The following is an 11,768-nucleotide window of genomic DNA, read 5'->3' as shown; positions in this document are numbered from 1 at the left end:
AAAGACGTTTCAGACATTGTAAAACGTAAAGCAAAGCTGTCCTTCAAGAATAATCCCAAGTTTGATGAGAAAGGAATGAAGACCGTCAGATCTGCGTGGACCGCGCCTGGCACCTCCGCGGCTTTATGCGGGGTCAGGTCGGCAAACGAATTCAACAAATGACCTGAGCCTCAGCCTTTGCTGCACTTCCTGCTAAACGTGAAAATGTGATGCAAGTCTTGCATTATCTCAGTGGTTCCTGAGGAACCCCTGCCCCCACCCCCGCCCAGTGCCGGATGGCACCATAGAAGTGCTGTGATGGGGCTGTGAGAGAGCGCGGGTCGGGCGCATCGGACCAGAGGGGAGGGCAGGTCAGAGGAGAGGGCATGTCATTCGTTTCACGAGTGGAATTTAAAGCATCGAGCTCGCTGCCCGCTGGCGCCATGAAAAGGGACTGTAAAGCGCGCATTCGCAGCCTGGAAGGGCTGCGTCCACCTTGCAGGACGTCCGGCCTCCTGGAGATCAGACTCACTTAACTCCACTGGCTGCTAGGGCTCCTGAAAACTGAGGACTCAGCGGGGCGACCTCTGCGCTTGGGCGCAAGCTGGCACACAGGGACCTCGCTCCTGGAGAGGCGTGGAACCCTAAATCAGCTCCTTTCAGGAACTGCAGATCCTTACTTGACGGATTGCCTGTGTTTCCAGAGTCCTCTTCCTTTGAAAATTTGAAGGGCAGGTGTGTTCCAATATGCAATTCTTCTGTACGTCTCTACGCACTGTTAACCGCGTGGTTTCCGTAGTGTAGTGGTTATCACGTTCGCCTAACACGCGAAAGGTCCCCGGTTCGAAACCGGGCGGAAACAACTGCGCTTTTCCGCAAACTTTTAGATTCATATTTTAAACACAAAATGAAGGCCTGCCGCGTGGAGTGAGGCTTGGAACTTCAGCTTCACCGTCAGTCCTTCCAGTGAATATTCAGTGTTGATTTCCTTTCCTGACTGGTTTGAACTCTCCTTGACCTGCATACAGGTTTTTCAGGAGGCAGGTAAGGTGGTCTGGTATTCCCATCTCTTGAAGAATTTTCCACAATTTGTTGTGATCCAAACAAAGGCTTTAGCGGAGTCAGTGAAGCAGAAATAGATGTCTTCCTGGAATTCTCTTGCTTTTTCTATGATTCAATGAATGAAAAACGGAGGAAAAGCACAGAACAAAATTATTCGGAAAAATATATGGAAAAAGTTAAATAGAGACTACTACTAACAGTGGAAGAAACTTCGTTGGTAAAAGGAGTTTACAGGATGATGATGATGAGCCTACTCTTTCATGAATTCTAGGATTCCCAGTCAACCTGTTTTCCTGCAGAGATCCTCTCTGAGGATCAGGTACTATCTGGTCGTACGTCCTTCTGTGTGTGTGTATACAAGACACAGTGGAGTACGGTAGTAGTGGAGCTTGGGAGAGGACGCCCAGACTGGAAGCAATCATACATCATTTACATTCTAAAAGCGTGAAACGAGTCCCTGGGTGGGCTCGAACCACCAGCCTTTCGGTTAACAGCCGAGAGCGCTAATCGATTGTGCCACAGAGACCTGAGACAAGTTATTCCTCCCTCCCACCGAAAGCAAGCATTCTTAGGGACCTAGGCAGAGCCACCTGTGTTTCGCAGCATGCAGTTTCCGCCTAAAATTGTGTCCCTAGCACGGCGTTTCTCCAGACAACTGGAGAGATGCAGTCCACTCAGCCTGTTCGTTCCCGTCGGGAAGCCGAGATGTTCCTAGGGCAGAAGGTCACCTGAGCGCCCCCGCCGCGCATTGCGCCCAAGAGACGCCCGGAGCTTGAGCCGAGGGGCCCCCGAAGGAAGCTGCTGGCTCTTGGTGTTTGCTATCCCTTCATCCGACCATTTGTGCTTCTGGGCAGCGGTTTAGTGCGTGTGGTCCGTGTGGCTGCAGCTGGCAAGAGATCAGTTTGTCGTGATCCACACAGTTAAAGGCTTTACCTGTCTTTGGACTTAGGGAAAAGAAAGGTGTGAGGCCGGCGAAAACATCCGAGGAAGGAGAGAACAGAGAATGAGCGAGAAGAGAAAGGGACTGGAAGGGAGAGGGGCGGGCTGGTACCGCGGTGGGAGCCGTGGCTGGGTTGGGGCATCACAGCGCCTCACTCAGGAGCCATGCCCACCCTTTACTGAGGTGTCCAGGAATCCGGTTCAGCCCAAATTGCAAAGCTGCTGGCCTGGCATTTGTTCTGGCATTTTCCTTTGCCGGTTCCACGAGGAAGGGCAAGGTGGGCAGTGTGGGTTTATAGGCGAATGCAAGACCTATGGGCTACCTTGGGGATGACTGGTGGGCAAGGAAACACACAAATTCACTTTCCCGTTTGCAGGCTGGTCTTCAGGGTCTGGGTGGGAAACTAGAAAATCTGAGTGCCAAAATCAATATTTATTTAGAGATAAGGAGATCCAAAGCCAAGCAGTCAGTGAAAGTGGTTATGTTGGTGGGGGAGTGGGAGTGGGAACCTGACTGGAGCCAGTGGAGTACTCTTTGGGGTATATGTAACTCGGTATCATTCACATGTGTGTGTGTGTGTGTGTGTGTGTGTGTGTACAAACATATATACATAGTAAGGAGCATTGCTTATATTTTAACTTTAAATTTTTACATAGTCATAAATAAATATATATCTTATCTAAAATTCTGGGTTTTGTGTCATGTGTAAGAAGGTTTTCCACTTAAAACCTTAATTTTTTTTTATTGGGAGATTTTTGAAGCAAGGAATTGGACTACTGTTCTTTTGATGAGCTGAGCAGATGAACTAGTAAACTGGCAGATCCCACTAGCCCAGGAGGCTACCACTGCCACTGTAAGGTATCAGGAACTTAAAGCCACATCCAGACTTTATGCAGTGCAGTGCCAAAATGCAAGACCTTACACTCAGTGATGACATGCAAAGTGCCATGTGCCCAGGCATGGTCTACAAGTTTTACATGGGTGTACTCACTTTATTCTTTCAACAGGCTTCTATCATATCATCATCCTCATTTCACATATGAGAAACCTCAGATATGGAAGGTTAAGTAACTTGTCTAGTCACTCAATCAGTGAGTGGGATCTGAAACCAGCAATTTGAACTGGAGCCTGCCTGGCTCCACAGGATATGGTGCCCATCAAAGAGGAACACAAATGGTAAAAATGTTTGGCAAGAAATTTAAGACTGTATATTTCTTTCACAAAACACTGAGGAGGAGTCACGTAACATGAATAAAATTGTCTGCAATATTCTCATGAACCACTTGCCTCCCAAACACCTTTCTTATTCCAAGAGCTGCTGCCCTTGAATCCCCAACTTAAATACACCTTCCGCAAGAACTACATTTTTCCTCCCTTTTATCCTTTCCTCTCACCTTTCTAATACCTCTTCCATAGATCTCTTCTGTTCTTTCACTTCCAGGTCATTCATTTTTTTAATTACCTTTCTAATACCTCTTCCATAGATCTCTTCTGTTCTTTCACTTCCAGGTCATTCATTTTTTTAATTACAAATATTAAATATATCTAAAGAAGGAAATAAGCAGTCATCCATAGTCCCACCTCCTGGAACGGACTCCTGTTATCATCTTTGCATGTTTTCCTTCAAATCTATTTTTAAATTATTCTAAGTTGTAGCAAAAGGTACATGGGTTCATGCTAGGTCATTTCAGTCCTGTTTGACTCTTTTGGACCCCAATGACTGTAGCCTGCCAGGCTCCTCTGACCGTGAGAGGATTCCAGGCCAGAATATGGAGTGGGTAGCTACACCCTCCTCCAGGGAATCTTCCTGAACCAGGGATAGACCCCACATCTCTTGTGTCTCTTGCATTGGCAGGTGGGTTCTTTACCATTAGTATCACCTGGGAAGCCCTTAAAGTATATAGGTTTATTTTTAAAATTTCAAAAAATGCACAAAATACAAATATGTAAAATTTTGAAACATCTTAAATTCAAAAGTAACATCTGTTAATGTAGGTAAATGCTGCTGGAGTCATTTAGGTATATCAACAGAGACAAGAATATATATAAATATGCTTTTATATGATTGAGCTCTTATAGGTTCTATTCCTATTTTCAAGTATTTAAATTTAATAGTGCATAAATTTAATGAAAAGTTACAAAAATGAAGAAACTGTTGAACTTTCAGTCAAATTGTTTACCTTAAGGGATATACATTTCTAAAAGAACCCTCTAATGCTAATAATAATGATTACAATTGAATTAAGTTATTAAAATTTGGAATGATTCTTCTCATTACTTTTTAAAAATCAAATTTCCTAAGAATTAATTTAAAAATAATACAATCTATCCATTTCTAGATTGATGACTTTTGACAACTGAACATGCCCATGGAACCACTATCATGTTCAAGAACATCTCCAGCACTCCAAAATATCCTCTTGAGCCCCTTTGCCGACAATCACCCTGCCACACCCTGTCACCCTGTCCCAGGTGCTCAAGGATCTAGTTCTTTTCACTAGGGATTAGGTTGCCTCATCTAGTAATTTGCATAAGTGGATCCACAGAGTATATACTCTTTTCATCACTCAGGGTGATGTTTTAATCCATATTGTTGCCATGTATCAGGAATTTGTTTCCTTTTATTGAAGAGTAGTATTCCTTTGAGTGAATATATCAGCATTATATCTATTCACTTCGTGACGGACATTTGAATGGTTTTCAATTTGGAAACCATTATGAACAAAGCTGATATTGGCAAGTTCTTTTTGTGGGCATATGATTTATACATTCCATTTAAAACTTTTTATAAATTCACAAACTTATTTTGTGAATGTGAATTCATTCACAAATTATGAATAAATTCATAAAGACAAAATTTATTGAAATGTTTAAAAAATGCATTCAAATGTCACAAAAGACTGAAGTATCAGCTTACCTTTGATTGTTTCCTACCAGAACATCCTTAAGATTAGTCACATGAAAAAAAAAAATTAGCCACATGCTCTACCAGCTGTATTGTTTGCTTATCTCATTTAATCTACACAATAGCTTTATGAAGTACTTATTATTTCTTTTATATGACATTTGCAAAATTGGCCTAGCAAATTGGAGTTGACCCAAGGTCAAAGGGAAAGTAAGTGGTGGCACTAGGACTAAAAGGAGGACCCCCAGATGTTGGGCTCATTACATTTGGGCTAAATATTCTCTGCCCTTCCTGGTTTCCTGTCTACCTTTCACCCCTGATCTGTGTGCTTGAGGCTCATCCTGGCAACCAGCATTTCGAGGTCTTTCTTGCCAATGGACTCCAGTGGGTGTAGCCAAACAAATGAGATCAGAAGGGAGAGGGGAGGAATGTGAATGAAAAAGTTTGCCTGCCATATCAGCAAACAAAGCATGCTGTGCCATCTGGCCACCAGCCACTACCGACCTTAATAAGTGCATTAAGAAGAAACCTATCTGTTGTTGGAGTAGGAAATGCAAGCCACTGCAGTATTCTTACCTGGAAAATCCCATGAAGAGAGGAGCCTGGTGGGCTAAAGTCCATGGAGTCCCACAGAGTTGGATATGACTGAGCAAGCATGGCTGAACACAGACTGTGGGATCTTAGGTGCACAAACCCTGGCCCACAGCTGTGAAAGCACCAAGTTCTAACCACTAGACTGCCAGGGATTTCTTATCACATCTTGAGATGTCAGTTACCTGGGTGTAAACTTTGTAGAAGCACTTCATTATATGTGTATTTGAAAGATGCAAGAGACTGGATCATAAATATTCTCATCACAAAAAAGAAATGAGAATTATGTGATGGGATGGAGCTGCTAGTTAATGCTCTGGTGGGAATCATTTTGCCATATATAACTGTATCCAATCAACGTGCTGCACACCCTAAACTCACACAGTGTCATATGTCAATTATATCTCAATAAAGCTGGAGAAAAAATTTATAAAAAAAAGAAAGAAACCGATCTCTTGTATCTTTGGAACGCATCAAAAGCCTAGGGGGACACATTCCAGTGCTGCAAGTTCAAGTGCTACCCAGCTAGGGAAGAAGAAGGCGTGCTTACTCACTGGCCGCCTAGCCAAGGATGTCTGCTTTGGCTCCAGCTGCTGAGGACAACTCCACCCACCTTCACCAGTGCCAGGAGGGCCTGGTCCCTGCCTATATTCACTTCATCCTCAGGAGTGGTTTAGATGAGGAAATCACTGAGGATTTCTTCTTTTCCCCTAATCTATTCCCACTCTTTCACTGTGTGTCTTCAAGACCACTGTTGGATGCTGAACGTACAGGACTTAAAGGAGATACTGCCCTTCTCCTACTGGTCTCTTCTTGCCTGGACGTTACTGCCCTGGGGTTCAGAACCAGAGCGGCCGGGAGGGCACTGGCTGCCTGAGAACCTTTGTCGCCACGTGCATTCAAGTGCACCGTGCACCTGTGCCTCTCCAGCTCCCTGCAATTTGAATCTGCTGCCCCCGAGCTGCTCAGGTGGCAAGAGAAGAGTAAAGCAGTCCTCTTTGACCTGCAGTTATCTCCAGGGCTGGGAGGATCTGTGAGTTTATCAGCTCATCTGATCAGATCAACAAAAGAGCAATAATATTTCAACTCCTTCCTTCCGGAATTTTGAACTTTTTTAAAAAAATCATGGTTTGACAGTGGAAAACACTCCCCTGCACATGACAATAGACCCAGAATTTTTAAAGACTGATACTTATGACTACACACAAATTTAAATCCAAAATACAAGCAATGAACTTTTGAAAATATCCTGTATGTAATACAATGTTACACACGCCCCAGACAGTAGTTTCCTGATCCCTTCCCATGTTCCTTTTTTCCAGGGATAACCACTTTCACTGACTGCTTGGCTATATATCTCCTTATCTCTAAACAAATATTGACGCTCGGATTTTCCGGAGCCCGACGCTGCAGACCGGCCTGCAAAGCTGAAAGTGGAGTGTCTGTGTAGTTCCCTGCCCGCCAGTCATCTCCAAGGCAGCGGCCACCTGCAGATCTACATAACCCACCTCACCACTCCACACGGAACCCGCAAAGGGAACTTTGTCAGAACTAATGCCAGGCCAGCAGCTTTGAGATTTGGGGTGAATCGGGTCCCTGGACACCTCAATAAAGGGTGGGAGCTGCTCGCAGTGAGGCGCTGTGGTCGCCCCAACCCAGCGACGGCCCCGCCGCAGTACCTGCCCGCTCCTCTCTCTTCCAGTCCCTTTCTGCTTCTGGCTCATCCTCTGTTCTCTACTGATCTTGGCCCTCCCTCGGATGTTTTCGCCGGCCTCATACCTATCCTTGTAACCTCTGAAAGTTTCAGATTATAAAGATCAGAGAGATGCTTCTCAGCACCGCGAAAGGAAAACTAACTATTCAGGTCCATCACGGGCCTCATCTGTACTTTTCTCCCGAGCAGTAGAGGACACAAATGTTTCCATCCGGTCACGTCGTGAGATGTCTTCTCGGTGGAGCAGAGTCGAGGGAGAACGAAGGGAACCCAGCCCTCGGCTCCGGACTCCCAGCGGCTCGTCTCCCCTTCTGCCCCGGAGCAGGCTGGCCGGGCGGCCCTGGGTCAGGGACCTGGGTCTCCTCAGACGCCGAAATCTGCGACCTCTTTCGGTCTGAGCTTGGGACCAAAGGACGAGATTTCCAGAAGTGACGGTTCGAATCTTGACCGAACAGCGGCTTTGCGTGTCCAACGGAGACTTAAGAGCAAGAAACTCTGAATAAAATCGTAATAAACTGGGACAGGGCCAATTAAAAGTCAGACGAATAGAGAACTTGAATAAAACACAGTTCTTCTCGTTCAGGTCTGGAACCCTCGACCCTAAAGCTGTCGAGATTCCCAGCTGATTATCGACATCGCAGCCCCTCCACGTTACCATTTAGTCACAGGGACAACTTTTCTAATTAGAAAGGTTCCACGAGATTTGAACTCGGATCGCTGGATCCAGGGTCCTCACCATTACACCATGAAGCCTATTTGGCAGCTCCCTTCTCTCCACTGCCAGGGAAAGGGCATCTGCTTCTTCAGCCTCCATATGTCCCATTCCTACTCCCAAGACTTGAACACAGGTGACACTCACCCCTTTTGCTTTCTTTTGCTCCTCTCCTCTGGTAGCCTCAGTTCACTCTCACCTCAGAAAATGAGGTAAAATCCACTTTGGGTTTTGTGCCAGGGAAGAGCCCCCTAGCTCTCCATCATCAACCACATATTCTGCCCTGGTTAAGCAGAATGTCCCATCTTGAGCTAAAATTTCTGCACATAAGAGTGTTATTTGCCTTTTCCTTGCCTTCACCCTTTTCTCATTGCTCCAAGAGGGCAGATGATTGTCAGGGCAGGAGGCAGGATTTCCTGGGTCCCTTAGTTTTCCCATAGTACAGATTACCCTCCAAAGCCACTGCCACCACCTCTTATCTGTAACATGTAAAGTGTGGGCAGTGGAGTGGGAATGGAGGCAGGAGAACGCTCCTTTTCTTCATATATTTCTGATTTGGGAGGGGTGAGGTTTTTTCACAGCAAGTGTGTATTTGTTAGATTTGCAATATAAGTAAAAATAACCATTTACATCAAACACTCAGACAAACCAGCTATACTCACCTAGAAGTGAAGGGAACCTCGCTCAGTCTAGTCTGACTTTGTGATGCCATGGACTGGAGCATGCCAGGTTCCTCTGTCCAAGAGATTCTCCAGGCAAGAATACTGGAGTGGGTGGCCATTCCCTTCTCCAGGGGATCTTCCCAACCCAGGGATTTAACTTGGGTCTCTTGCATTGCAGGCAGATGCTTTACCTGCTGAGCCACTAGGAAAGACCCAAAGTCACCTGGGGTGACTCAAAATCAACCACATGTTGAGGAGGACATGAGGCACAGCTCTGACACTTAGGCAGTCACAGACTCTTTGGTCAGGTCGGTCAAGTCAGTTTCTCTTCCATTTCTTAACATATCAAATCTAGAAATTGCAGTTTTAAAAAAGGCGTACAAATATCAAGGTACACAAGAGCATTGATTGCTGAATCATAGAGGATGCACATCCAAGTTGTCTTACACTACAGAGGGTACTTATGTACCCAAAATACCACCACATTAAATATTTGCATGTATAATAGGTATAAATCCTGTCAGGGCTCAGAATAATAATCTTTACTTCTTCATTGTATCCTAAAAGTGTTTCTTCCCTAAGCCAATACACATAACAGAAAAAATAGCACTAGTTTTTGGCGGGTCAAAAGAGTCAGAAAGATGCCTAGTGTTGCCTTGAGACATATTTGCTTCCAGAGACTGGAGAGAGGTTTACTCAAGTGCCAAGGTCCAGCCCCGGCTGATCCAGGGTATTCGAACGGGAGACGGAGTCGGCGACTATTTACATATTTATCAAAGATATAAAGAGTAATAGAATGAGGATAGCTCAGTAGGAAAATTCAGTGGAGAAAAGAGGCTGAGTAGCTTGGTTTACACGGAAAATCAATATAACCCGTGACACCAGGTTAGCTCTGACCACGGAGGCCGCAGGCGCCCTCTCAAATAGCAGAAGGTGTCCCACCTTAGACACCTTCTCGAGTGGGTCTTTGAAGCCCAGGCAAATAAATGGTTGCAGAGGATATCCGCGCTCCAGATGGAGACTTCAGCCAGAATGTGAAAAGAATGACATGGGGAGACCAAGCGTTGGTGAGCAAGGCCTGTAGCTTTATTTTTAACAGGGGTTTATATACCCTAAGTTACACATAGAGGATAATAGGGGATGCAAAGTCAGCAGTCTTTGACCCTTATCAAAAACCAGGGTTTTTTTCCTGCAAATTTATCGTATACAAATGGTTTAGGTGATTTACATCATCTTCTGGCCAGAAGGCCTATTAACATTTTATGGCTCTTGACAAAGACTTATCAACCATAAGACTTATTTTCTCTAAGAGTAATTATTTTAAGGTTTGGCGCCATCTTCCGATGATAAAATTGCATTCCTATAGGGCGGATGTGTAACGGGTTTACAACAAAGGAAAGAATTTATTACCTTAAGGGTCTAAAGTTACTAACACCAAGGCCACTACTTATTTTTTCTACATACCAACTATATTAATTAATACACATTCAAGGATACAATTCAGGGGATGTGAAAACTTGGCAACAAGCATTGGCTCATCAATGAAATCTTTTACTAGTTTTATTCTGACAGTTTCTAACTCTCTGAGAGGCTCTAAGCTATTTGAATATCTTAAGCTTCCTGTGCCTCTCGAGGCTGGGAGACTGTAAACAATCGTATGCATAGCTGTAGGAGTCTGGGTAAACTTGTCAGGTGAGTTACAGAGCCATCTGAGGGGTTTGGATTTAAACACTCCTAATTGCCCAGGAACTTTTATTAATTGGAGCTGTAAGTTAACTCTTTGATAGAGAGAGCGAGATGGTGGTACGGGACAGCACCCAGTAAAGTCAGAGGTGAGAGCACAAAGCAATAAAGTAAGCAGACTCTGGTTTTGGGGGGAAGATGCTCGAGAATATCCGGGGGGACTCCTGAGGCTCGATCCCGCCTTTGAGTATGCCGAGCCTCCTTCCTCATGACCTTTGTTATGAGTGGAATGCCTCACCGGCTCCCAGCACTCAAGGAGGAAGAAGGCAAAGGGGAGGCTCTTGTTATGAGGAGGAAGTTCACAGCTCCAGGGTGAGAATATGAATCTTCTTTTTGGAAAATCAAGCTGTTGAGTGGTAACGAACAACACAAAGGCAAGGTTTATGAGTTCAAGGACCTGAAATGGACTCTGACTTATAAAGGAAGAAAAGAAACCCATAGAAAGTATGTTGAGAGATCCCAGAATGGCCAGGAAACCTGGAGAACAGGGCTCTCACAAGGGACAAGGACAGAATCAGGTGAGGTTAGAACTGGGATGGGTGGAGATGTGTGTTCTTCCCATTTCCTCCAGCCTGCACATCAGTCCTGATCTGCAAGCAGAGAACTGGCAGTGAAGGGTGGTCCAGCTACATGGGAGCAAACTTCAAGAACACTCAGGGAGCAAACTGCAAGAGCAATCAGGGGAGCCTTTGTCTTGATTCCATTTACAGAAATTTCTGGAAGTATCAAGTTAATTCAAGGTGAAATAAATAAGGGTAGAATTCTCCAATCCAGGCTTCAGCAATATGTGAATCGTGAACTTCCTAATGTTCAAGCTGGTTTTAGAAAAGGCAGAGGAACCAGAGATCAAATTGCCAACATCCGCTGGATCATCAAAAAAGCAAGAGAGTTCCAGAAAAACATCTATTTCTGCTTTACTGACTATGCCAAAGCCTTTGACTGTGTGGATCACAATCAACTGTGGAAAATTTTGAAAGAGATGGGAATACCAAACCACCTGATCTGCCTCTTGACAAATTTGTATACAGGTCAGGAAGCAACAGTTAGAACTGGACATGGAACAACAGACTGGTTTCAAACAGGAAAAGGAGTATGTCAAGGCTGTATATTGTCACCCTGCTTATTTAACTTATATGCAGGGTACATCATAAGAAACACTGGACTAGAAGAAACACAGGCTGGAATCAAGATTGCTGGGAGAAATATCAATAACCTGAGATATGCCGATGACACCACCATTATGGCAGAAAGTGAAGAGCAACTAAAAAGCCTCTTGATGAAAGTGAAAGTGGAGAGTGAAAAAGTTGGCTTAAAGCTCAACATTCAGAAAACGAAGATCATGGCATCTGGTCCCATCACTTCATGGGAAATAGATGGGGAAACAGTGGAAACAGTGGCAGACTTTATTTTTGGGGGCTCCAAAATCATGGCAGATGGTGACTGCAGCCATGAAATTAAAA

At 44.7% G+C, this 11,768-nt stretch overlaps 2 non-coding genes across 2 annotated transcripts; one reads left to right on the top strand and one right to left on the bottom strand.

Annotated features, from left to right (window-relative positions):
• Nucleotides 1-768: 768 nt before the first annotated feature.
• TRNAV-AAC (transfer RNA valine (anticodon AAC)) lies at nucleotides 769-841 on the top strand. Its single transcript has one exon. It is a non-coding gene; the product is annotated as a tRNA-Val (tRNA).
• Nucleotides 842-1,493: 652 nt separating this feature from the next.
• On the bottom strand, nucleotides 1,494-1,567 carry TRNAN-GUU (transfer RNA asparagine (anticodon GUU)). The gene has a single exon. It is a non-coding gene; the product is annotated as a tRNA-Asn (tRNA).
• Nucleotides 1,568-11,768: the final 10,201 nt, after the last annotated feature.

This window comes from Bos grunniens, chromosome 3 (assembly GCF_055505025.1).
Source record: "Bos grunniens cultivar Pamir isolate PY7600 chromosome 3, Bosgru_T2T1.0, whole genome shotgun sequence".
Lineage (NCBI taxonomy): Eukaryota > Metazoa > Chordata > Mammalia > Artiodactyla > Bovidae > Bos > Bos grunniens.
Note: the sequence above shows the minus strand (reverse complement) of the source record. Positions and strands in the feature narration are given on the sequence as shown.